The sequence below is a fragment of the Plecotus auritus genome (genome assembly GCF_963455305.1).
Source record: "Plecotus auritus genome assembly, chromosome: 2".
NCBI classification, from domain to species: Eukaryota; Metazoa; Chordata; class Mammalia; order Chiroptera; family Vespertilionidae; genus Plecotus; species Plecotus auritus.
This window is the reverse complement of record NC_137771.1, coordinates 129,156,231-129,184,081: the sequence shown is the minus strand read 5'-3', so window position 1 is coordinate 129,184,081 and position 27,851 is coordinate 129,156,231. Positions and strand designations below refer to the sequence as shown.

At 41.0% G+C, this 27,851-nt stretch overlaps 1 pseudogene across 1 annotated transcript in view; it reads left to right on the top strand.

Moving 5' to 3' along the window:
* LOC308241198 (valine--tRNA ligase-like) overlaps positions 1 to 22,074 on the top strand; it is a 71,699-nt pseudogene extending 49,625 nt beyond the window's left edge. Inside the window, exons 3-4 of the transcript in view lie at positions 17,967 to 20,174; positions 20,738 to 22,074. The product of the transcript in view is annotated as a valine--tRNA ligase-like (transcript). The remainder of the gene's footprint in view (positions 1 to 17,966; positions 20,175 to 20,737) is intronic.
* Positions 22,075 to 27,851: the final 5,777 nt, after the last annotated feature.

Sequence of the window (27,851 nt, the reverse complement as noted above, 5' to 3'; positions counted from 1 at the left end):
TGAAGACCCTTTAACATTTCATGTAATACTGGTTTGAGGTGATGAATTTCTTTAGCTTTTTCTCATCTGATAATCTCTTAATCTGTCCTTCAATTCTAAATGAAAGCTTGGTTGTAGGTCTTTCTTTTTATCTCTTTGAATATTTCTTGTGAATCCCTTCTGCCCTGCAAAGTTTCTGTTGATAAATAAGCTGAGAGTGTTATGGGAGCTCCCTTGTAAGTAACTAACTACTTTTCTATTGCTGCTTTTAAGATTCTCCTTTTGTCTTTCACTGTTGGCATTTTAATCGTGATGTGTCTTGGTATGAATTTTTCTGGGTTCATCTTGTTTGGGACTCTTTGTGTTTGGACTTGCATGTCTATTTCTTCACCAGGTTAGGGAAATTTTCCTTCATTATTTTTTCAAAGAGGTTTTCAATTCCTTGCCCTCTCTCTTCACCTTCCAACATCCCCATAATGCCAGTGTTGTTGGTACAGAGGATTCTTATGCTATCCTCAATTATTTGGATTTTTTTTCCCTTTTTACTGTTCTGTTTTCTTATTTTCTAAATCTTTAATTTGATCTTCTGCTGCATCTTACTTCACTGTTTATTCCCTGTAATGTATCCTTCATTTCATTCAATGTGTTCTTCCTTTCTGACTGGTTCTTCTGTATGTTTCCTATCTCTTTGTTGAAGTTCTCAATAAGCTCATCTACTCTTCCCCTAAGTTCACTGAGCATCCATATAAACAGTGTTTCAAACTCTGTGTCTGGTAGATTGCTTGTCTCAATTTTGTTTTGTTATTTTTCTGAAGTTCGGTTCTGTTCTTTCATTTAGAATATATTTCTTTGTTTCCTCATTTTGGCTTATGTTCATTTCTATTTATTAGGTAGAGCTGCTAAATCTCCTGGGTTTGGTATAGGGGTCTTATTATGTACTAAGTGTCCTATAGGGTCCAGTGGCTCAGCCTCTCTAATGTCCAGAGCTGGGCACTCCAGATGTATCCCTCTTATGGGCTGTGTACACTCTCCTGTTGTAGTTGAGCCTTGATTGCTGTTGCCACCTTAATGGGAAGGATTTACCCCTAGACCAATCAGCTGTGAGGATTGGCTACAACCATTGTGGATGATCAGCTATGCATGGGATAACCCCACAGAACAGGACTTGAGTGCTCCTTCAGTGCATTGCTTTTGAAAGTGGTTGGGTGGTGCTTCTGTGTGGTCTGAAGATATCCACCAGGTACATTGGCTATTGAGCCTCCAAGGTGGTGCAGGCCAAGGTCAACTGCCACTTGTGCCCTGTCCTAGGCCACCTGACATGAGGTACAAAGTGATCTGCAGATGGCTGCTACTTTGCTGGATTTAGAGGGACAGGAGAGGTCAGGCTACAAACAGGCTGGCTGCCACTAGTGCCAGGCCTGGGGCCAGTTAGGAAGAGGTATGAGGCCTGTAGAGGCCAGTTGCTGCTTGTTTGAGAGATTTTAGGAAAGTCTGCAGCATGAGTCAAGACAGGCCGTTCTTATGGAAAAGCCACTGGAAACAGCTTGGGTGGGCATTCCAGTTAGGTAGAGCAAGGTCTCAGGGAATCACCAGAGCAGGGTGAACAGTAATAACCAGTGTAATGGAGACTCATATATAGCGCCCCCTTCCAGCTCTGTGGTGGGAAGGCCCATAAAGGAACAATGGGCTCTGTTAGCACTTCTGTCTGGGACAAAGCTGCCCCTCCAGCTGTCACCCTGATGCCAGACAAATAATTTCCTCCTTGTATGTCCCTAGTATCTTTCAGGCTGCTACTCAAAGCACAGGAGCTCAGAATGAGTGAATCAGAGTAAGTCTGTGTGCAGTACCTTTAAGAGGAACTGCCTGGGACTCAAGAAGCCCTCCATCTCACTGAGCCACAATCCCTGCTGTTTTTTTTCATCCAGAAATTATGGGGACTTCTCTTCCCAGCTCTGGACCCGTGGGCTGGGGCACTAGTGTATGGTTGGGACACCTTGCTTTTCAGGGAGATCTCTGCAGCTGAGATCTCTCTTCCAATTCTTATTTGCCGCATATGGGTCTAAGACCTGTTGTTCTGCATCTCCACCCCTCCTGTTAGTCTTGATGTGGCTTCTTCTTCATATCCTCAGTTGTAGGACTTCTGTTTAGCTAGATTTCAGGCAGTTCTTAATGATGGTTGTTCTGTAGTTTGGTTGTAATTTTGATGTGGTTGTTGGAGGGGGCAAGTACCACATATACCTCCCCGCCATCTTGATGAGAAGCTCAACACCTGAACTTTCTGAACTGACTCAGGTAAACTTCTACAATTATAAGAATTCCTACTGTATTCCCAGGAATATTTAAATGGGCTTCGGTTTTAAATTAGTGTTGGGTAGATATGAGTGAGGCATATTCAGTAGATAGTGGTAGACACTGTGATATGTTGTGTAGGTCACCCTTCATGCATGGCTTTGCTGTCTCAGCTGTTGGAAGTGCTGTTAGCCTCCTCAGAGACTGCCTCAGAGACAAGAGCTACCTTATCCAAGAGTATGCCCCTTCCAAGGGCAGTCACAACCAAAGCCTGCAGGTTTTATTATTTAAATATATTTTTAAAACTTGGTCATCTGATCCCAAAGGGAAATAACTGTGAAAGGTCATTCTTGCTTCAGAGTTTCAGTGATTATATGAGTTTGTCATTGGGCCTTCAGTGCAATTTAATTTCTACTTTTGCCCAATTTTGTTAGCTTCCTCTCTTTTACAAGTGTTAATCCTAAGGAAACTCCAATAAACATCCTGCAACCTAAACTCCACCTCCAAATAGCTTCCTAGGGAATGTAACCTGAGGCATTTTGTACAAGGAGTGATCTGGGAAATCAGGCACTCATGGATTCTCTTGTAGTCTGGCCAGCAATATGTCAGTTCCTGACATAAACGGTAGACCAATAGTTAAACTGTTAAATTTTACCTGTGGTAAATTGGGAAGAAAGAATGAATTATCTGGCACAATGTAGGAGGTATTTGAGAAACATAGGGTTAATAGAAATTATAAAGTACATAAAAATTAAAAAGCCCTCTTCCCCAGTATATGGATCTGAGCTGGTTTTTGACGTGGAACCCAATGAGTGAAGCAGAGGCCCAATCTCTGAGGAAAGACCTAAAATAGATGGTAAGTGTTCATGCAAACAATTATTTTGATTATTCTCTAAAGAGAATGCATACCATTTACTAAAGTAATTAAAAGTAACTATAAACTGAGAAAAGGACTTTCCAAACATTTTGAGGATGATTTATCTCAGCTGACACTGACATCCAGACATCTAGAGGTATCATGATAGCACCCTGTTTGAAGTGGCCAGCATTGATTCTGACAGAATAAACACATATTTCAGGTATAGCCATGCCTTTTCTTCTCACAAGGCCTCAGGAAAAGTAGTATTGAAGGGCTTATGGAGTGTCTGATTCATCAGCATGGGATTCCACATACAATCTCCTCAGCAAAGAGGAGTCACTTTATAGGAAAGGAGGTGTACTGTTACTCAGGAATTACAAAATTATTGAATTCTAACAAACTGCTAATCTTAGATAATACATACCAAAATTTTCTAAGATATTTAGCAATGAATCAGCAAATATCCTATTATAAAAAACATGAAATTATAGGATTCACATAATTTCTCTTTATGCACCATAAAAAGGACCTGAATATTTTGAATAAGGCCCTAAATGGACTACAGGTCACACTTTGAAATGAATTGCTTTAAATTTTTCAAGCTTTAAATAACCTTATTGGCTTTTCTTAATTTTGTGGATTTCCATGGATTTCCTGATTAAGCTCTCGTGTCCTCACTATTGAGACTCCCAATCCCACGTGTTGTACAGCACTGGGTAAGTCTATGACTAGTCTGAGGTCTAGTTGAGCATCCACTTGATAGGCATAGAAAGTAGCCATTCATGTCTTAGCCCAACATTCCTTTGATTGGGTTCACCACTTGAATTAATTCAGTCAATGGAACAGCAGGGATATAAAATTGAGAAAGTCATAAAAAATGAGACAAAAGTTTAAGAAACTTTTAGAATTAATCTAGAATGTTAACATCTACCTAGTAGGAATTTCAAGGAAAGAGAAAATAAGGAGTTAAAAATAATGAAAGGGAATTTCTTAAAGATGAAGAAAGGCTGAGGAAATAAATAAATAAAGATACATTTCTAGACATAGTCCTATAATATTTAAAATACCAAATAATGGGGTAAAATAAGCTTCTCCTCCCCAAACAACCCCTTAAAATCTTCCTCAGATAGGAAAAGAAAGGATGTTAATTACTTGGCCATGAATAAGGAAAAGGGTCAAGGCCACCATATATGTCAAAACTTTCATCAGGGTTAATAGCAAAAGTCTTTAAATAGTTAATAAGAACAATTTTAAATCCAGAACTTAATAGCAAGCCAAATGAATATTCTACTGAAGCTGAATATAGATAAACAAAATTTAAAGTATTTCTAAAAATATCATTTGGTAAGAAATATCAGAAAACATAAAATGGACTAAAATAAAAAGAAAGATATGAGGTATGAAATGGTGTACGTAATCTAAGAATGAAAAATAAAATGGCCAGAATGACAACTGTGTAGCAGTCTGAGAAACAATCAATCTAATCCAGAACAAGAGTGTCTTCAACAATAAATCAGATTTTATTACCCAAAAATAGCATGATTAGTGTGGTAAAGGCAGTGCTCATTTATTAAATGAAGAGAGGAGAAACCGACCTAGAAAGCAGAAAAAAGCTATATATAAATTTGTGGTCCAAATGAAAATAAATTGAAATATGAGGTGATTTTGAGTAATAAGTGGAGTAAATAAATGAAAACAAATGGATTTTTAAACATTTCGAGGACCCTAAATTTTTTATTGAATTTATTGGTGTTACACTGATTGATACAATTATTTAGGTTTCAAGTGTACAATTCTATAATAAATCATCTGTACATTGTATTGTGTGTTCACAACCCCAAGTCAAATCTTCTTCCATCATCATTTATCCCTGACATTTTTCTTTCGATGAGCCTGTTTACAATGCTTGTTCCCTTGTGGAAAATACTTATATTACATATTTGAAACATTCTATAATTCATATTTATAAAATTAATAAGGGAAATAGCAAAATAAAGCCAGACATTATATTATACTTAAGAGGAAAATATCATAAGCCTTGACAACACAGGATCAAAGTTATTGTTCACAGAATATCCTCTGGTTGCTTATAACAAATAACAAATTACTTATAGTTTGTTACAAGCAATCACAGGGGAGTTATAGTTTCCGGTGACTTAAGCAACAGGTTTAAAACAAAAGACATGTAGTTTAAAACAACAAACCTATTTTATAGTTTAAAAACAACAGACATATATTCGCTGACAACAATGGAGACCAGAAGAACAAATATTGACAGGGCCACACTCCTTTCAAAGGTTCTAGGTGAGAACACTTTTTGTTAAGTCTAGTTTTTGGTGCTTGTTGGCATTCCTTGGCTTATAGCTGCATCACTCCAATCTCTGCTTCTGTCTTCAAGTAGTCTTCTCCGCTGTGGGCCTAATTTCCCTTTTATAAGAATGCATATTATCATATTTAAACCCATCTGGACAACCAATCTTAAGTTCTTTTTTTCAAGATCCTTCTCTTAATCACATCTTTTGATGTATAAGGTAATCAATACTCTATTCCCACAGGTTTCAGGAATTAGAAAGTTAATATATTTTGGGGGGAGGACATTTTTTTCCTGCCTATTACATTTACAAAAAATGGTGGATCGATAGTGAATGACTTAAAAGATTCTGTGTTCTATTTAGTGTTTCTGGGTCAGGAAATGGAGATTTAATTGTATTTAAAGTCATAAAATTCAGTACTAAAATAGATTAAAGGAAAATATAATCAGTAAAATTTGAAGGAAGGACATGATAAGTAGATGGGAATAATATAAGAGGCTAAATTCCCAATCCTATATAATAAAAGCCTAATATACAAATCGACTGAACGGCAGAATGACCAGTCGCTATGATGTGCACTGACCATCAGGGCAGATGCTCAATGCAGGAGCTGCCCCCTGATGGTCAGTGCGCTCCCACAGGGGGAGCGCCACTCAGCTAGAAGCTGGGCTCATGGCTGGCGAGTGCAGCAGCAGTGGTGGTGGGAACCTCTTCCACCTCCACAGCAGCACTAAGGAGCAGCAAGCAGGTGGGTGGTAAGGAGTGAGGGGTCCTGGACTGCGAGAGGGCACAGGCTGGGCTGAGGGACCCGCCCCCCACCTCAGTGCACGAATTTCATGCACTAGGCCTCTAGGATTTTATAAAGGAAAGGCAATAGGTTTGATAATATATCTTGATAAAGAGTGAAATACCCATTGTTTGAGTTAATAAATAAGTACAAAAGATATAAAAATAAAAAAAAAAGTAGTGCTAAGTTACTTTGGTGGATATTGCTGGGAGTAGAGTGGAAATTTGGCTGCATGGGACAAGAATATTTATTTTGTACTTTTTCTTCTTTATATTATCAACATTCTAAAAGAGATATTAATGTATACATATGGTTAGTTCAGACTTTTTCATTAATGTTCAAAGGAAATTTATTTTTAATATAAAAGAGGGAGGGGAGAGAGACAGAAATAACTCCTTCACATTTTTCTCCCATGCCACTGCTCAATTAGCCATCAGCCTCTGCTCATAAGTTTCAATATACAAAACTATGTTTCTCTTGCAGAAGTAAAAAAAAAAAAAACATTTAGAACCATATTTTTCTTTTCTTATCCCAGAGAAATTAAATAAGATAGAAATGAAAAACATATTCACTACATCATGTTTCTGCTGTTTCTTTACCTACAACTAGTATTCAAATCTCACTGGAGAATCCTGTGCTTTTAGTTCTCAGAGGAGTGTTAGCTACTCAACATAAAAACCTAACAGAATCGATCAAATTCATAACATCTTTCCCTGTGCATATGTGTCATCACATTTTATCTGATATGTTATACATGACTATAAATCAATGAGTGACAATTTCAGCTCTGAAATATTAGTACCAATGGCATTGTTCACATATTCATTATTAAGAAAATACACTTAAAATCTTTTCCTCTCTAAAATTTATCATACAAGTGGAATGAAATGGCACACTATTCATTCTCACAAGTGACCATTTTTAATGTTTCATCTCAGCAGCTGGGATTTGAGAGGGCAGTTCAGTGGCTAATCCCAGAAACTTTGAGAAATAGAATATTTGAATTTTTTAAATTTGTTTATACAAACAACATCTTAATTGAACTTGTACCTGATCCCTATCTTTTACTTGTTTTAGATGGATCTAGCTATACAAAATTTATGTCCTGGCTGAAATGTTATGCTTTGGCTGATCCAACCCATAAAAATCTTGAAAATATGGCAAATGTCTAGGATTGCAAATCATTCGAGTAGATTGAATGCATATGGAGTATTGTGTTAAGTTCTTAAGTTAGAAGGCAAACAAAAGTATGATGCTCAGCAAAAATGTCCATGGTAGCAGTGCATTTGTGCATGGTGTATGTGTGTGTGTGTTTGTGTGTGTGTGTGTGTTATTTTGAAGGAATAAACAAATGATGAAGAAGCATTGTCACTAGGAGAACATTAGGGATTCACTAGAATCAGAATAAATTGAATATCATAAAATGCTGACCAGCTACAAAAATACTCTCAGTTGTGACATTCATATTTGGAAACTTTGCAACTTTGTAACTGCAAATTCTTTAAATACAGAGTACCAATTTCATCATTTAGCTCCTGGATAAGATGAAGAAAAGGATAATGGAGAGTATAGTTATAAAATGTAAAATATATGTTTAATAAATAAAAATTATGAAATGCTGTATTCTTGCTGATAGATAAGCCTAATCTGCTTCTCATTTCTCAAATTGTTATCATTCCATGTTCTCTTCCAAACATTTAAAGGTTCAGTATCTATGGAAAATTTAACCTACATAACCACACAAATACACATTCGTGGTACTGATGGGATAAAATTTAAGTTTCAATAGGTATTTGGGCCAGATGTCCTGCAATTGCCTTCTCTTAAGGCTTAAAGTATATATGATATTAAGTGCTCAGAAATAGCAAGCTGGAAAAAATACGATGAATTTGACCTTATAAATACTTAATTTACAACCCTTATGGAAATGTAACAGAAGATCAGAAGTGAGTTTGAGACCAAAGATATATATTGGAGAATCACACATTTAGATTAGACTGTTAATGACTACATACTCCTCCATGGAATGAATGAATGACCTAAGGTGGTTGTAAAACATGTAGAAGAGGATGAAGATTAAAATTTGGGGAGATATTTGCACTTAAAAGGAGAGCAAAGAGAAAAGAGCCAAAAATTATTGACTGCAAAGGTAGAAAGGCAAACATAAATATGAGGTAACATAGAAGTTAAAGGAAGTTAGTATGTAGGATGAATTGGAGATTATAAAGAAAAATAGTGAAGACTGTGAAGGATGAAGGCTGAAAAGCCCACTGGATTCAGCAGTATGACCTTAAAAGTACATTCAATGCAATTATAAGAGAAATAGTCAAGTTCTAAGGTGTTCAGAAGTGTCTCATTGAAGGACAAGAAGTAGAGACAAGCATCTTAGTGTGTGTGTGTTTGTGTGTGTGTGTGTGTGTGTGTGTGTGTGTGAGAGAGAGAGAGAGAGAGAGAGAGAGAGAGAGAGAGAGAGAGAGAGAGACCCACAACCTGGCATGTGTCCTGACCGGGAGTCAAACCCGCCACCCTTCAGTGTATGGGACAGGAGGACACTCCAACTGAGCCACACCGGCCAGGGCATCTTACACACATTTAAAAATGTTATTGATTAGAGAGTGGTACAATGGTAGGTAGATCAAGGATGCAGCAAGAATTAGGGTACTACAGGACAGATCTGAGTTTGCCTACTGTCAAAAAAGAAGTAGATGCTAGAGAGTGAGAATTAAAAAGGAAACAGCAAAAAATAAATAAATAAAAGCTTATGTGGCATTTACATTGAATAAAATATGATTTGGCCAAAATAACCAATAATAATATTCAGATAATGATAAATAATACAATCATTGTTATTAAGTTTTAATTAATACATGTTTTAAATGTTAGTGGTTGATCAGGCCACTTAGCTAAACCATCTGCTTAGAAAATCCACATTGCAATAGTAATTTTTTCAGTTATATACACTTGATGGTAAGAACCATAGCACAATGGTGATCTCAATAGGTTAGGCTTCTTCATTTATGAGGTTTTTCACATAAAGAGTGGTCATGTTCTGGGGTACTTTAGTTCTATTGCTTATTTTCTTCAAAGGCCATTTGCTATTCTTTTTGTCCAGCCAATATCTGAATCTCCATACTATGTTTGAGGAATCTCCTAGCTAAGGGGGCATACCCAATCTCCTTTGGAAGCCAACTGCACCGTATCCTTACTTTCCTAGTGATTAAAGTTGTGCCAAGCACACACTGACTCTAAACAAAAGCGACCTAAAGAAAAGACATTACAAAATGCTTTCTGGTGACAGGGAGCTGGAGTGACTGCAGCTGACACCAGAGGCCAGTCTCATGAGAGGCTGCACTCTGAGAGGCAGCTTCTCTGACTGTGCCTCAGCAGTTTCCATGAGGGAAACAGGCATCCTCTGGTTCCTGAGGCAATGCTATTGTGTCTTTGATTGACCAGAACTGCAGAATGATTTGGGCATTATTTTTAGTTGTGGAGCCTCCACATCTGGTTCTCAGATTTCAATCCTATGAGCTATTCAGTATCTTTCTACTGAATTGCTTTTCCAGAATCATTTCCTCTTTTTTTCTACTATGAACTCTTTGCAGTCACCTCTACTTGAGTCATTAGTAATATATATATATATATAAATAATATGTTTGTAAATTATATTGATTTATTCATATATAACATAAATGTGTGCTATCTGGATATCTATTGAAACTGAAATGCATTATTGATTTTGCTTATTTTGTGTGACTTCCTCTCCATTCACCACTGTTTATTCTGTTACACTCCTCAGTTGGGGGAAAATAAAACAGCTATAATTACATGGTATCTTTTCCTTCTTCCTAACTGTATTCACTCCACAAGCATCATTTGCTACTCTCATCCCATCTGGGTTAGTCATCATTATTGACTGAGAGCTCAGAACAGTGATGTGCTGTGTAATATGTTTCCACCACAGAAATCATTCTTCTTTGTTAAACCCTCTTCACTCACAGCTGCCTGCAAGCCTCACTCTCCATCCCAGCTGCAGACGCTGCTTTTTTCCTGATTGTATTTGTGGCACGTTCATGAATTCTTCTTGGGTAAAAATATAATTTCAAACCAATAAATCAATCAATAAATCTCTTTTGCTTTACAAACATCATTAGTCTTTACCAGAATAAATTACTAGTCCTTGCCCCTAACTTTTAGACCTTTTGAAACTATTTCCTCTACCGTTGAGGCAGTTTTGGTACTGTATTAATCCTCACATTAGATAAGGAGCTTGATCTTTTACAACATCCAAAGGCATTTGACCCTAGAAGTCAATTTCAATGAACTCTACTTTTTTAAAAGAGATTTCCATTAAGAATATAATTTGTCGAAGAAAGTAGTTTTAAAAAATTCAATATAACCCTGGCCAGTGTGACTCTTGATTGAGACTTATCCCATGAACCAGAAAGGTTGCTCACTTGATTCTCAGTCAGCACAAATACCCAGGTTGTGGGTTTGAGCCCAGTTTGGGTGAGTGCAGGAGGCAGTCCATCAATGTTTCTCTCTCACACTGATATTCTCTCTTTCCATCTCCCTTCCTCTCTCTCTCAAATCAATAAAAACATTAAAAAACTCAATATACATGTGCATATACATATATAAATACAATACATATTGGCAAATATACACTGAGTGGCCAGATTATTATGATCTCTAAACACATAATAATCTGGCCACTCAGTGTGTGTGTGTGTGTGTGTGTGTGTGTACATATTTATATTAGAGGCCCAGTGCATGAATTCGTGCATGGGTGAGGTCCAGCCAGGCTGGCCAGGGGTAGGGGACATGGGCGGTTGGCCAGCCTGCCTGCTGGTTGAACTCCTGGTTGAGGGGACAATTTGCATATTAGCCTTTTATTATATAGGATATACATTGAGTGGCCAGATTATTATGTGTTCAGAGATCATAATAATCTGGCCACTCAGTGTATATATAATGACATTTTATTACTGGAATATTATATTATGTATGTACATATGTATGTATATATGTATAAGTATATGCATGTATATATTATATCTAAGAATTGAATTGTGATATTACATACTAGTATATATTTAATTCTTGATATATTATTTTTTAAATTACATTTTATATTTTATACCTAGGGCAAAGTATATGGTTAATTTCATTCTTTTTGTAATCTTATTAAATTAATAGAGTAGAGGCCAGTATAAAGCTCTCTCTCTTATATATTAATCAATAAGTTTAGTGACTCAACAACCTAATGGATCCCAAAAGATTATTGTAGTTGGACTGAATACCTTTATCCCCCACCTCTAACCCCATCCCCTCATCACCCACCCCTGCAAGCTCCCAATCCTCCCAACTCCTATTCTCTACCACCTCTGCCCTGTCTTTGCTTCTAAGAAACTATCTCCTACAAATTGCATCACTTAGCATCCCTTATTCTCTGGCTGCTGATTGGATTGGGCCAAAGGGAGGCTCAGACAAAAGATATGAGGGTTTGAGGACAGAGGTTAAGATATTTCGCCTTCGTTCTCTCCCTTCTTCAACCCTTCCCATTTCCTCCTTGTTTGTTCTAGCAAGGGTTGTAAACTGGGCTATAGTTCCTGTGAAGCTGCTCCAACTCCATGGTCTACCTCTCAACTAACTCTGGTGATACAGTTTTTCTCCTAGTCCCTTCAGGCCTATGGGTGACTTTCTGCTGCTGCTAATCTCTAGATGCCTAATATATACATTTTATATGTAAACATTTAAGATATATATGTGTATATACATATATATTCACATATTATACATATGTTTGATATATATTTAAAAATATATATAAATGTGTGTTTAAGATATCCTATATAATAAAAGCCTAATATGCAAATTGTCCCCTCAGGCAGTCATTCGACTGGGAGTTTGACCAGGAGTTCGACTGATTGCTATGACATGTGCTGACCACCAGGGGATGGCACGGAACATGGTGGGCATCGGCGACACAGTGCTGGCAGCAGGCGGCAGTGGAGGCGTTGCCGGCCCCGATGGGCCCCAATGAGAGCAGGACCACGGCGGGATGGTGGAGCAGGTGAGCAGGCGGTGCCAGGCCAAGGCTGGTGGGAGCAGGGGCCCAATTGTCCCACAGATGGTGACCAGTGGTGGCAGCTGAGGGAGCCAGGCAGGGGTCCCAACCCAGATCAATCACTCCACAGGCCACAGGCAGGATGGTGGAGCAGGTGATGGGGCAGCACCAGGCCAAGGCGGGATGCCAGGCAGGTCTGCAAGCTGGGGCCCGATCCCCATAGGCCACCCTGAGAGACCCCACCCATGCACGAATTCGTGCACCAGGCCTCTAGTATACTATAAATATAGATGATATTATGTATATCTTAAATATATACACATATATATTAAATATACAGATCTTAAACATATCATATCACATATATATATATATATATACATATATATATATACACATACATATATACATATATATATGTGTGTATACACACACACACACACACACACATATATATATATATATATATATATATATATATATATATATATATATGAGGCCCAGTGCACAAAATTCGTGCACAGGAGGGGGATCCCTCAACCCAGCCTGCACCCTCTCCAATCTAGGACCTCTTGGGGGATGTCTGACTGCTGGTTTAGGCCTGATTTCTGTGGGATCCAGGACTGCTAGCTCCTAACCGTTCACCTGCCTGCTGGCCTGATGCCCATAACTGCTCCCTGCCAGCCTGATTGCCCCCCAACTGCTCCCCTGCTGGCCTGATCACCCCTAACTGCCTCTGCCTTGGCCCCTGCCACCGTGGCTTTGTCCAGAAGGACATCTAAAAAATGTCTGGTCTAATTAGCATATTACCCTTTTATTAGTATAGAAGATATGTATATTTATACTTTATTAAGTTCTCTTCAAAATCCCAATTAAATGTGTCTTTTTTCCTGCCAGGACTTTCACTGATGCAGACTATAATTATTTTAAGAACCTGAAATAAGAATTAAAAAGAATTGGTCAGTGGTTTAAAATTTGGTCATACTCTCAGGTTGTCAATGACATTAAATCAGCTCCAAGAGATTCCTGACTGGCTAAGCCACTTGTCCACTATGCGTGTGATCTATTAACTATTTCTGAGAATCCCCTCAATTCTCTTCTGCTCTTTATTTTAGTGTCTGTGTGTTCCTTTCCTGCTCTGTTACTTGCTTCTGATTTCCCATATGTCTATGAATGGCAAGTGCACTCAAAATTTATTCTCTCTGAGAGCTATTGATTGACCCTGCCTCACAAAGTATAATTTCTCTAGCAGCAGCATTTCCCATCTCTCCCCGTTAGGTCCAAAAGTACTATGTACCAAGTGATGAGTTTTCTTATTCTATAGCTTTTGGCTTTCTCAGCCAGGTCATAAGAATTTTAAATTATTAACCTTGTTATACCTTATCATAAAGTTTATCTGCCTCAAACATTGCTATACTTTACAAATAACCCTCAGCAATACAAGATTTCTTTGTACCATATGACCAGGCACCTCACCAAGAGATAATTTTACAGAGAAAGTAGTCCCTAAATTTCAACTTGAAAGGCGAGAAGTGACTACAGTAGTATTCCTGATATCAAAAACATTTTTCTTATTTAAGTAGGAGGCTAACAGCATTTTAATCAATCAAGAAATGAAGACCCATACAGCAAATCAGTTTGCTACTTGGGTAGACAGAAAGTTGAGACTAGGTTTCATTTCTCACAAGTTCTTATTCAAAAAACTCCATTTAAAAAAATACATATTTTCACTAAGAATAAATTAACTAATGTCTATAAGCATTTAAGACATGAATTTACTAGAGGCCCGGCATGTGATATCACATGAGACCCAGACCCACCACACAGGACCCAGACTGACTCCTCCCATGCCAGGCAGGATGCGAAACCCAGACTGACTCCGGCCACACCGGGCGGGAAGCAAGACCCAGACTGACTCCCGCAATGCTGCAAGACCCCAAATCAAGTCCTGCCATGTTGCAGGACCCAGAGTCAAGTCCCACCACACCCTGGGACCCAGAGTCAAGTCCCCGCCCACCCGTGCATGCCTTGCTGTGCACGCACTCTCCTGGTGACCAGTCTTCAGTCGTTGCGCCATGATGGTGTCATGACCACAGGGATTTTATAATAGAGATATCTCTCAATGAAGCTTTCTCAAAGTTTTTGTCTGAATATTTTATACCTTAACTTGAGGCCCAGTGCACAAAATTCGTACACTGGAGAAGGGGTGTCCCTCAGCCCAGCCTGCACCCTCTCCAATCTGGGACCCCTCGAGGGATGTCCAACTGCCCATTTAGGCCTGACCTCAGGATCGGGCCTAAACGGGCAGTCGGACATCCCTCTCACAATCGAGGACTGCTGGCTCCCAACCACTTACTTGCCTTCCTGCCTGATTGCCCCTAACTGCTTCTGCCTGCCAGCCTGATCACCCCCTATCCACTCCCCTGCTAGCCTGATCGACACTTAACTGCTCCCCTGCTGGCCCAATTGCCCCTAACTGCCCTCCCCTGCCAGCCTGGTCACCCCTAACTGCCCTCCCCTGCTGGCCGGGTTGCCCCCAACTGTCCTACCCTGCAGGCCTGGTGCCCCCCACAACTGTCCCCCCCTCCAGGCCTGGTGCCCCCTAACTGCCCTCCCCTGCTGGTCTGGTCCCTCCCAACTGCCCTCCCCTGCTGGCCTGATCGCCCTCAACTGCCCTCCCCTGCCGGCCATCTTGTGTCCACATGGGATGGGGGCAGCTATATTTGACCACATGGGGGCGGCTATCTTGTGTGTTGGAGTGATGGTCAATTTGCATATTACTCTTTTATTAGATAGGATGGGAGCAGAGTTCATAAAATTTCTCAGTATTATAGGTGTAAAATAATTCTCATATACATATTTGAAATGTAACATATCAAATATCACGCATTAAAAAACCAGCAGGCTTACTCACATTATATTTATTGAGTATTCTATATTGTAAGTTTTAATGTTGTAATATGAAAAGTATATTTGCCCAATACCCAGAAAAGACATTAAATATAGTTACCTGCATGGCTATTCTTTTAATATCCTTATATTTTTATACATTGCAGTATGAACAAATGATATTTAAAATAGCAATAAATGAACTGATACAAATTTTAAAAATATTTCAAATGTTTAATTTTTCATTTTTTGAGTGTGAAAGTGACTGTAAGTTTTAGTAATCAAAAGAAAAAGGAGACTCACGTTCTGGTTTTAGCCCTGGAATAGTTAAATTCTTGGGCAGTTCTGCTTGTGCAAACATTAACAGCATTTTTATTCTGGTATTGTTACTGTGGGTTTATCAAGTATTCATGAAGTTCACAGATTTGGTGGCTCAGGTTGTGTTCAGGGACTGAACATAAACCTTTGTGCATGCTAGCAGTAAAGGTGAGCAATTCCCATACATGTTTAATTTCAGTTCTCTCTCTTTTTATAATGTCTTAGTTAATTTTATAGCTGAGTCCTGAAGAAACCATGTTTTAATTAGTTGTTTTTTTTTTCCCCTTTTGGTAACATTCTGCAGCTATTTGTAGAAAAACTTGTAAAGAAATTCAATAGTAAAAAGAAGAGAGAGATTTATAAAAAGATCAAACACCATATCATGAAAATATTTCCTTTGAATGACACTTGGATTCCGGGACTCCTGCCAGGATGTAAAAGCATTTTGCTGTATGGTTTCAAGATCAAAAGATCAAATGTTTTTCATAATCTATCATGCAAAAGTTATTTGTTTGATTTATAGTCTGTTTCTTTCATTCACAGAGGGGGAAAATAAATGATATACACACACAAAAATAATAAGGGAAATGACTTATTTGCAGTATAGGGATGAAAGTGTAGGGATTTGGTATTCATTTGGATAACTTTTATCTCTGAAATTATAGAGTATTTATTTTGCTTTGTCTTTAATCTACTCTTAATACATGCCCATATTTACAGTATCTAGGTAAGGTAAACAAAAGATCCTCCTATTCTAAATATATTTTAATGTATTTTACATCCCTTAAAATTAACACTGAATTGGTATTACATATTTTTCCATGAATTTTTATGTTGAAAATAGAAATATAATTTTTAGGACATTATTTTTAAATTGTCAATAGTTTTTTTATTTCTTTCAAGATTATGGAGGAAATTATCAGAATGGCAAACATAAATTAAAGATTAAAGTTTACTAAAATCAACCATTTTCATTTTGCTGTTGTTATATCCAGCTTCCCCTATTTCCATACCTTGTTAATAAATAGAAATCTTAAGGAAAAACTCACTCTAAATTTGGTATATGGATAACAATGTCATATTTGTCTATGAAACAAATGTTTTACATATTTAATAGCATATTATAAATAGCAAATATTATTTTCAACTTTTATGTTTTACTCATATGACACATTCTTACCTTATATGACTGAATAACTGAAAAATTTTAGTGAGAAAGTGATAAAATCCATCACACCTTTCATTCATGTAACTGCATAACTTGTCAGGTATTAAAACTGTCTGTGTTTAGAATAACAATAATGTGCACAGAGTATAACTGTGCACTGACATCATCTAGAACAATATTTTCTCTTGTCCACTAGCCACAGTCTCATTTTATAGGAAAGACTATGGCTTGACCATGTGGCTGTATCTATTTAATAGTTATCTTCTGTTAAATACTGAATTGATGTTCAATGCAGTTAAATAGGTACAAAATAGGTTATTTAATTTTATTATAATTAGAAGTGAAATATGAGCTACTTTTTAGATAAATAAAACTGACCTGAGAATTTTACAATGGACTCAACATTTAGTAACAAACAGTATGGGGGATTAGCCCCATGCCTTGAATCTAGAATTTATTAAATAATTTAATAACTACAAATTAAAACTTTAAAAGAATAGATATTATCAGTGTATTATTGCAGTTATACTAATTTTTTTATTATAACTATTCCAAGTCCTAAGAAAACTGTTCCCATGTTTTACTTAAGGAATTTTAGACTCAAGTTGAATGCTTACTATGCTTGGCATTGTTAAAAGCCCGTAACATGCCTTAACTCATTTAACTCTCATGACAGTTCTGTTAGGTGGGTCCGATTACCATAACTATTGTACAGATGGGAAAATTGAGGCAATAAGATTTCTAAGGTTATCCAGTTAGTAAGCAACTATTCTCTAAATAATTCTGTTAGAACTCTAGGAAGTGTAGACTGTTATAAAAAGCATTTCATAAATAAATTTTTGTTGGGAGTGCCATCCTTGAATCCACACCCCTTACTCCTTGGCTTTCAAAACTTCAGTGGTTGAACTCATACATTATTTACTTGGTGAGTCACCTTTAGTTAACCACAGATAGCATTAATCCCAGAAAAAAAGGATGATGTGTCTTAAGGATGTGTTGTTGCCTCAGAGAACACGGTAGCAAGAATACAGCTCAATCTCACAGACTAAAGCCAGGTATTGGAAAGTCATAAGGACCCCAGAGAGATGTTTCTCTCTGACTGCTGTTTCTTACTCTTTCTGTGTGTCTGCCTTCTTTTGTATCTCTAAACAAGTCACTTTACTTGGCTCAGCCACCCACAATTAAAAACAATGGACGTGGGTGTCAACAGCTTGGATGGCAGTCCCAGGGAGCCAGGGTCACCCAGGGAACCGCCCACAGTCCCGGCTGCCTGATCTGCCTGCCTAATCTGTCTTCAGCTGCCTCTAGCTAGCAGGAACCTCTCCCCGCATCTGCCTGCCCTGGAGCAAGGGCCCGGTGGGCTCTGGGGGACGGGGAGGGGCAGTACAATGGCCCAGCTGCTGTGGCCCGCAGGCCTGGGGGACCCTGGGGTCAGCCGGGCCCCCATCCTCCTCCAACAGTAGGTCAGTTACACCAACACGGAGCTAATACCAGCTGCCTGTGGGGCAACGCTGCCCACCTTGGGACTCCGCAGCTCTGTCCAGGACCCCCAGGCTGCACTGGGGGCTCTGGGAAGGGCTTCGAGCCCCTTGGAAGAGTGGCTGTGGCAACACACCTACCTGGCTGGGGAGGCTCCCACTCTGGCTGACCTGGCGGTTGTCACAGCCTTGCTGCTGCCCTTCCGATAAGTCCTGGACCCCTCTGAGCGCAGGATCTGGGGTAATGACACTCGTTGGTTCATCACTTGTGTTCAGCAACCAGAATTCCGGGGGTGCTGGGAGAGGTGGTTCTGTATTCAGGAGCCAGGCCTCTCTTCCAACAGCCAGTCCCTGAGTTTACTGCACCTTCAAAGACACCTGCTCAACTCAAGAAAGAGGCAAAGAAAGAAAGAATCTAGAGAAATTCCAACAGACTCAGAAGATCCAACAGCAGCAACCACTGTCCAGGGAGCAGAAGAAACCAAAACCAGAGGAAAGGGAGAAGCGGGATCCTGGAGTTATTACCTATGATCTCCCAACCCCACTGGGGAAAAGGAAGGTATCAGTGGTCCTAAGCCCGACTCCTACAGCCCTGGGTACGTGGAGGCAGCCTGGTGCCCTTGGTGGGAACAGCAGGGCTTCTTCAAACCAGAGTATGGTCGTTCCAGCTGTCAGCACCTAATCCACGGGGCACCTCATGATGTGCATTCCACCCCCAAATATGATAGGCTCCCTGCACCTGGGCCACACACTCACCAACGCTAACCAGGGCTCCCTGACCCGAGGGCACTGCATGCGTGGGGAGACCACCCTGTGGAACCCTGGCTGTGACCACGTGGGCATTGCGCCCAGGTGTTCAGGGAGAAGAAGCTCTGGCATGAGCAGCAGCCGACCCCCACCAGCTGGACCGCGAGGCCTTTCTGCGGGAGGTCTGGAAGTGGAAGGAGGAGAAAGGGACCGGATTTACCACCAGCTGTGGAAGCTCAGCAGCTGCTGGGATTGGGATCGAGCCTGTTTTACCTGGACCCCCAACTGTCCGCAGCTGTGATAGAGGCCTTTGGCCTGCTCCACGAAGAAGGAGTCATCTACCGCAGCACCCACCTTGTCAACTGGTTCTGCACCCTCATCTCTGCCATCTCCGACATCAAGGTGGACAAGAAGGAGCTGACGGGTCGCACCCTGCACTCCGTGCCTGGCTACAAGGAAAGGTGGAGTTTGGGCTTCTCATCTCTTTTGCTTGCAAGGTCCAAGGCTCAGAGAGCCACGAGGAGACGGTGGTGGAGACAACTTGGAAGGAGACAATGGTGGGAGATGTGGCCGTAGCTGTGCACCCCAAAGATCCCAGATACCAGTACCTGAAGGGGAGGAGCCTGATCTCCCTTCCTCCTGTTCCTGTCTTGCAGCCTGCCCATAGTCTTTGATTATTTTAGATCACTACTGCACATGACCAGAAAGACCACAAGGTCGGGCAGAGGCACGGCCTGGAGGCCATCAGCATCATGGACTCCGAGGGCCATCAGCATCATGGACTCCTGGTCAATGTGCCCCACTTTCCTGGGCCTGGAAGGCGGTGCTGGCGGCACTGAAAGAGTGGGGACTATTAGGTGGCATCAAGGACAACCCCATGGTGCTTCCACTTTGCAACCAGTCCAAGGATGTGGTGGAGCCCCTGCTGCAGCTGCAGTGGTACCTGCACTGTGGGGAGATGGCCCAGACGGCCAGCGCAGCGTGGCTCGGGGCCACCTCCACATTCTGCCGAGGCCAAGCAGCTGACGGCCCGCCTGGATGGACAACATCTGGGACTGGTGCATCTCCCTGCAGCTGTGGTGGGGCCATCACATCTCAGCCTACTTTGTCACTGTCTGTGACCCAGCCATTTTCCCCAGGGAGGATCCCGACTGCTGGTACTGGGTGAATGGGCACAGCAAGGCTGAGGCCTGTGAGAAGGCAGCCAAGGAGTTTGTAGTGTCCCCTGACAAGATCAGTCTCCAGCAGGAGGAGGAGGTATTGGACACCTGGTTTTCTCGGGCCTCATCCTGGTGAAACAGGAATTTTGGGGGGTGAAAAAGACAGGTTTTAGGAAATTTTAGAAATTAAGAGGACCATGGAAGACAGAGCTGCAGAGCAGCAGAAGGTATATTTCCATAGGATAGGGGAGCTGAAAAGCTGCAAAGGTACATTTCCATAGAATGAGGGAGCTGGGAACAGCAAAAAATCTATATTTACAAAATAAAAGGAAAGAAGCCCTTCATCCAGAAGGAGAAGAAGAAAGCCCAAAGGGAATAGGAAAACAATAAGGAAGGAGTGGGGGAGATCCTCACAAGTCCCATGTGAGGTTCTACCTTTGAGCTCAGGAGTTACTATAGTAACAAGTCTAAGGAAATAGTGACCAATCAGAGGGGATATTAGGCACAAATATCTGCAGCCTTTATAAGCCATAGGAAAAAAGAACTCAGTGGGACCCTTTCCCCCTCCCCACATGGGAGTCTGTACTTGTTCTTCAATAAATCTCCACCTTTGCTATACCTCTTTCTGTCCGTGGATTCATTCTTTGACTCCAGTGGACAAAGAACCTGGGACATCCTGCCCAGTCCAAAAATTCTGCTTCACTGGGATGGCCCAATCAGTTAGCAGATCTGAGTGTGTTCTACCCAGGGACCCTGCTGGAGACAGGCCATGACATGCTCTTCTTCTGAGTGGCCAGGATGGTCATGTTGGGACTGAAGCTCACCAGCAAGCTGCCCTTTAGAGAGGTCTACCTCCATGCCATTGTGCTGATGCCTATGGCCGGAAGATGAACAAGTCTCTGGGCAATTTCATTGAACCCTGGATGTCATCCGGGGAGTCTCCCTGCAGGGCCTCCATGACCAGTTACTGAACAGCAACCTGGATCCCAGTGAAGTGGAGAGGGCTAAAGAAGGGCAGAAGGCAGACTACTCAGCGGGGATTCCCGAGTGTGGCACTGACGTCCTCTGGTTTGGACTGTGCACCTACACATCCCAGGGGCATGACATCAACCTGGATGTAAACCGGACACTGGGATACTGTCACTTCTGCAACAACCTCTGGACCGTCACCAAGTTTGTCCTTAGTGGCCTTTGCAAGGGTTTTGTGCCTTCAGCCACCTCAGAGCCTGGAGGCCAAGAGAGTCTGGTGGACCTATGGATCCGCAGCTGGCTGAGGCCGTGAGTCTCAGCAACCAAGGTTTCCAGGCCTACAACTTCCAGACTGTCACCACCTCCCAGTACAGTTCTGGCTCTATGAGCTCTGGATGTCTGCCTGGAGTGCCTGAAGCCTGTGCTGAGTGGATTGGACCAGGTGACTGCTAAGTGTGCCTGCCAGACCCTCTACACCTGCCTGAACATTGGCCTGAGGCTGCTCTCACCGTTCATGCCCTTCGTGACTGAGGAGCTGTTCCAGAGGCTGCCCCGGTGGCTGCCACAGCAACCCCTAGCCTCCGCATTACCCACTTCCCAGAGCCCTCAGAGTGCTCCTAGAAGGACCCTGAGGCAGTAGTGGCCTTGAAGCTGGCCCTGAGCATTGCCCGAGCCTTGGGCTCCTTGGGTGCTGACTACAACTTCATTCGGACTTGGTCCGACTGTTTCCTTGAAGTGGCCGATGAGGCCACAGGTGCCCTGGCATTGGCAGTGTCAGGCTACGTGCAGGTGCTGGCCAACGTGGGTGTGGCAGCTGTCATGGCGTTGGGGGCTCCTGTGCCCCAGGGCTGCACTGGGGCCCTGGCTGCTCTCTACTGGCCCGGGAACCAGGCAAGCTGCAGGCCAGGCATGGTGAGGTGGAGCGGCAGGCCCAGCATCTGCAGGAGTGCAGCGCCACTGTGGGCTACCCGGTCAAGGTGCCCCTCAAAGTCCAGGAGGCAGATGAGGCCAAGCTCCAGCAGACAGAAGCAGAGCTCAGGGAGATGGCCTAGTCCATCTCCCTATTTCAGAAGATGTGACACACTACAGCCCTCATAACCCCTGTGGTCTCCAGAGTGAGAGAGCGAGGGTTGGGGGCAGCAAGCAATAAATATTTGCTACCAAAACAAAACAAAAAAACAGTGGCCAGATGTCAATGTCTGGAATGTGTACATGAGGAGTCCTTTGGACCCATTCCCTCTGAAACAACCATAACTGGTGAAAATTATAAAAATAACTGCCATTTAAAGTCTCTGAAAGTTGTCATAAAGGCATACAACAAATGAAGAAACATTTATTCAAAAAAATATACTGAATCTCAGTAAGAATAGCAAGAATTTGTGATGTTTGAGACACAACACATCCCTTCCCTTTCCCCACTCTAGCTCAGCTTGATAGGATTTTCATACTGAGTCTGCATTGCCTATATGGGTCTCCTTCTCCCCATAGCTCCAGCTCCCAATAAAGAAAGAGGGTATGTCGCTGGAAATGGAAGGCCTCCAGTAATTATCATTTTGTCCAATAATGTGTTACAGAAGCTAAATTTATGGAGAGTGCAGCCAAGAAACCAGGGCCTCTCTTCCTCTAGGCAGCCTCCACTCATAAAGAGAAGCTCTACCACAGGAACGGCAGACCAAGAATATTGGGGCCATAACCATGCTCACAGTAGGTCACTGGTAAAGTGGAGATTTGAAGGGAGACATGCTGAGAATATCAGTGTTGGGTTCAGTGGCTCAGAGATTATGTTCAAGGTGAGAGAAATTCTTAAGGAAAAAAAAAATGAGATCCAAGGTCCTTCCCAGGGGAACTAACTTTATGTAAAACAGTGAGGGAAAGTTCAATTATTCCTGAAAACAAATGGAGATTTGAGGGGTAAGCAATTAAGAGCAGACTGGTAGCTCTAGGAGAGATGCCAACTAAACCACCAGCCAGCTGGTTTATCAGAGAACTGGAGAATGAGAACGTTAAGAGAAGTCCTTCTGGGATTATAACAAACCTCAAAGATGGCCTCAAAAATTGCTCCTGCACAAATTTTATTGGATCAGATTATGAAGTAATTTATCCCCCTGAGAATGGTTAAAAGTGACTGAGTAGTCATCCAGCAATTGGTGAAGTCTAACATCTGGATATGATACGGAAGCGGGATTTTTGGACTGGAACACCCAGTGTTCCCTTGGGCAGAATGGTTCCTGGGCTCTTTGTCCGTGGGAGTCCAAGAATGAATCCATAGTCGGAAGATGGTATAGCAAAGGTAGAAATTTATTGAAGAACAAGTACAGACTCCCACGTGGGGAGGGGAAAAGAGTCCCACTGAGTTCCTTTTCTCTATGGCTTATACAGGCTGCAGATCCTTATGTCTTGATATCCTCTCTGATTGATCACTATTTCCTTGGACTGGTTACTATAGTAACTTCTAAGCTTGAAAGGGGGCAGCAATAGAATTTGGGGAACCAGCTAGTATTGTAAGAAATATTAATCATGCTCTGTTAACCATGATTGTTTTATTCTGTAAAGAAGCCACATTCTACCCTGGCTGGAGCTGACCTGGAGAAGCAGCTCTTCCTCCTCATTTGGAGCTGCCTATTATCATGGAAAGATTTATAAAGATTTGTAACAGAAACCAGAATCGCCAGCCCTTTGAAGGTCCCCAGCCCTTTTACACACCTGCAGGCTTTTGCAGACCTCCAGCCTGCTTACCTGTTAACTGCCCATCTGGCACTCCCTTTGGCTATTTTCCCATCTAAACCCAGCCCTTGCATATCAGCCCTTTGAAGACCCCTAGTTCTTCTGCATGTCTGTAAACTGCCTTTTTGCCTACTTTTCCTTTGTACTTTCACTATATAAGCAACTGGCTTATGGTGGGGTGCAGAGCAAATTTCTGGCGCTGACCTGCTGCTCTCCCATACTGCTGGCAGTACTGGAATAAATGCTCATATATGACTCAACCCTGTCTCTGCTTCATTGGCTCGAGTAGTGACAGGCAGCATGGACTCATTGTTTGTCTGTTTACAAGCTCAAAGGTAGACCCTCACATGAGACACAGACCATTTGCTGTTCCCAGCTCCCTCATTCTATGGAAATGTACCTATTGCAGCTTTTCAGTTCCCCTATTCTATGGAAATATACCTTCTGCTGCTCTGCAGCCCTGTGCTTCTTCCATGGTCCTCTTAATTTCTAAAATTTCCTAAACCAGTCTTTTTCACCCCTAACAATTCCTGTTTCAATACTAAAGGAGGCAGAAAACATAGGGGAGATACCAGGGAGACAGTCAAAGAAAGCCCTGGTAGAAACACTGTCATCCTAGGGTGACTGTGTGCATGCCCACGACTGCACCATCTGAGGAGGGACAGCAGAGGCTGTACACTGCAGGACAAAGACACTTCACCTGAACAGTCCAGTCAAGGTACTAAACAAAGAGGCTAGCAACAACAAATCCAGCTCCAGAGAATGGTGAAACAAGTCATTACCCAGAATTGCTACAATATATTATTACCTAAAGTATTCAGTTTAAAAAAAAGGGGGGGGGGTGAGGAGAGAGACATGGGGAAAAACACAGCAAAGTGTGACTCAATACTGAAAAATAAGCAGGTAACGTAAATTTAGTGGGAGAGATTAGATGTGTTGGATTTAAGAAAAATCTTCAAAGCAGCTATTATAAAATTACAATGAACTAAAGGATGTTATACTTAAAGAAGTAAAGAAAGCATGATTACAATGTCTCATCAAATAAAGAATACCAGTGAAGCCCTAGCTGGTTTGGCTTTAGATAGAGCATCAGCCTGTGGACTGAAAAGTCCCAGGTTCAGTTCCAGTCAAGGGCACATGCCTGGGTTGAAGCCTTGATCCCTAGTAGGGGGCATGCAGGAAGAGCCAGTCAATAATTCCCTCTCATCATTGATGTTTCTCTCTCTCCCACTCTCTTCCTCTCTGAAATCAGTAAAAAATATATTTGGAAAAGGAATACCAGTGAAGATATAAAATTTATAAAAAAAGAACTAAATGTTTATTCTAGAGCAGAAAGTAGAAAAGTAGAGTACTTGAAATAAACAAAAAAGAATGAACTTGAAGTTAGATTGCTAGTGCGGGGGGTGGAAAATAATGAAAAATGAACAGACTCTGAGAGAAATGTGAGACTTCATTAAGCATATCAACATACATGTAATAAGAATATCAGAAAGGCCGAAACCGGTTTGGCTCAGTGGATAGAGCGTCGGCCTGCGGACTGAAGGGTCCCGGGTTTGATTCCGGTCAAGGGCATGTACCTTGGTTGCAGGCACATCTCCAGGGGGAGGTGTGCAGGAGGCAGCTGATCGATGTTTCTCTCTCATCGATGTTTCTAGCTCTCTATCCCTCTCCCTTCCTCTCTGTAAAATATCAATAAAATATATTTAAAAAAAAAAAAAAAGAATATCAGAAAGAGGAGAGAAAGGAATAAACAGTATTTTTAAAAATGACTGAAAACTTCCAACTTGATGAGAAATATTAATCTATATAACCAAAAATACAATCTTAAATATGATAAACACAAGAAATACATACTCATATACATTATATACAAATATTAAAATCTAAAGATAAAAACTTTTGAAAACAGTAAGAGAAAAATGATTTGTCATAGAAAAGGAATCCCAATTAAGAAAAAAGAAAAAAAACGAAAAAAAAACTACTATTTCTTAAAAGAAACAACAGAGGAAAGGCAGCAAAGAGATTCCCAGTTAAATAATAAAAGCTGAGAGAATTTGTTAGTAGAAGATCCATCTTACAAATACTAAAGAAAATTATTTAGGTTGAACCCTCCACCCTCACACACACACATACACACACACACACACACACACACACACACACAAATACAGCAACAGTAAAGACAATTGTGTGATTATAAAAGGCAGTACAATGCATGTTTCTTCTTTCTTTTCCTGAACTGATTTTCAAGCAATTCTATAAAATAATATGTATATATTTGTAGTGTTAGGCCTAAAACATTTAGAAATGTAATCTATTTGATAAAATAATATAGCACAGTTGAATGAAATAAAAAAATGTATTGAAATAAGGAAATTCCACCAGGTTGTAATTCACATCAAATCATACTAAAATTAAGAGAACAAGATATGGGAAAGAAAAAAAAAGGTTAATATAACAAACTATAAAAAATACTTGTCTCTCCTTGCTCCCCCAAAACATAGTAGTTAAAATCTTCTCAGTTGAAATGTTAGAGGTACAAGCCACCAAAACAAACAATTCACTGATGATATTTTTTCTGTATCCCCATTCTCTATTCATGGAGAAGGACTTACTGACTTGGCTAATTTCAGATTCCACTTCACTTCTACCAGCCAAACTGAGAATGACTATAGAGACTGGCTCGTGTTTTCTAGAAGGAATGTTAATTGAAGTACAGCCACTGAAATCAGGGAAGAAGAATCTTACCCAAGAGGGAAAATTGTTCTTTTAGGGTTATTCTGAGGAACTGAGATGCCCAGAAGTCTGAAGATAGGCTTGAATGTTATGAATTTTTTTTTCAAAGTAAGATTGCTTCTGGTACACTATTTCCCACCTGCAAGCCCACTGGATGCTTCTGTGCGCACAGAGCAAGGGCAGCTCGGTCTGGAAGAGGGCTGAATGACTTCCCAGACAAGATGACATATGAGTGGAGTGTTGAGGTATTCACAAGAGCCAAGTAGGATGGAGATGCTTTTTGCAGGCAGGGAGAAAAATAGGCAAAATGTCAGAGATATGAACAAACATGTGCAAGAGGTAGGATATGAGACTGGAAAACTAGTTTGTCTTTGCATGCTTCTCAAATTTAGGATACCAACCCCAAAGCAATGGTACTTCAAGCTAGAGATTGACATTATCAGATTTATTTATTTTTTCTTTTTTAAAATATATTTTTACTAGTAGCCCTGCACACGAATCCGTGCACTAGTAGCTTGCCAGTAGCTGGCTGCAGTAGCTCTCTGCCCACTGCCCCACCCTCCTGTAGCTCCCCCTGCCCCTTTCTCCTCAACCCCCTCATAGCTTGCTGCCCTGCCCCCTCCTGCTGATCCGTGATCCGATCTTTATGTGGTCGGTCGTTAAGTTGTATGGCGTAACAACCATTTGCATATTACATCTTTATTATATAGGATTGATTTCAGAGAGAAAGGGAGAGAGAGAAAGAGATATCAATGATGAGAGAGAATTATTGATTGGCTGCCTCCTGCATGCTCCCTACTAGGGATGGAGGCCCCAACCTGGGCATGTGCCCTTGACTAGAATCGAACCCGGGACCCTTCAGTCCACAAGCCAACACTCTATCCGCTGAGCAAAACCAGCTAGGGCTGGCATTATCAGATTTAAATTGTAGAAGATTATAGAAGCAACATCATACAGCAAAAAATGAAAGATGGTGGAAGAATCATTCAGGAGTCTGTGACCATGACTCCAATGATGTGGTGCCATGCTCACAAATTTCCACGTTGTGTGCAGCAATGAGCCTGCAAGTGTTCATCAAGAGCTCACTGTCTCTAGGAACCTAGGCCTGATAACTTGGGAAATGCAAATAAAACTTCATTTCATAAAGTTTGTTTGTCTATATTATATGTTACATATTATGTATAATTCTTGTTGAATATTTAAAACCCCATGAAAAATTAATTATTACATAATTTATTTAATATTATCTATATTTTAATTACTGAATATTATTATAATTCAGTATTTTAAATTAAACCTATTAGAAGAAAATATGAGAGAGTAGGTAGAAAAATATACCTACAACAATTCATGCAAGGAGAACCAAAAT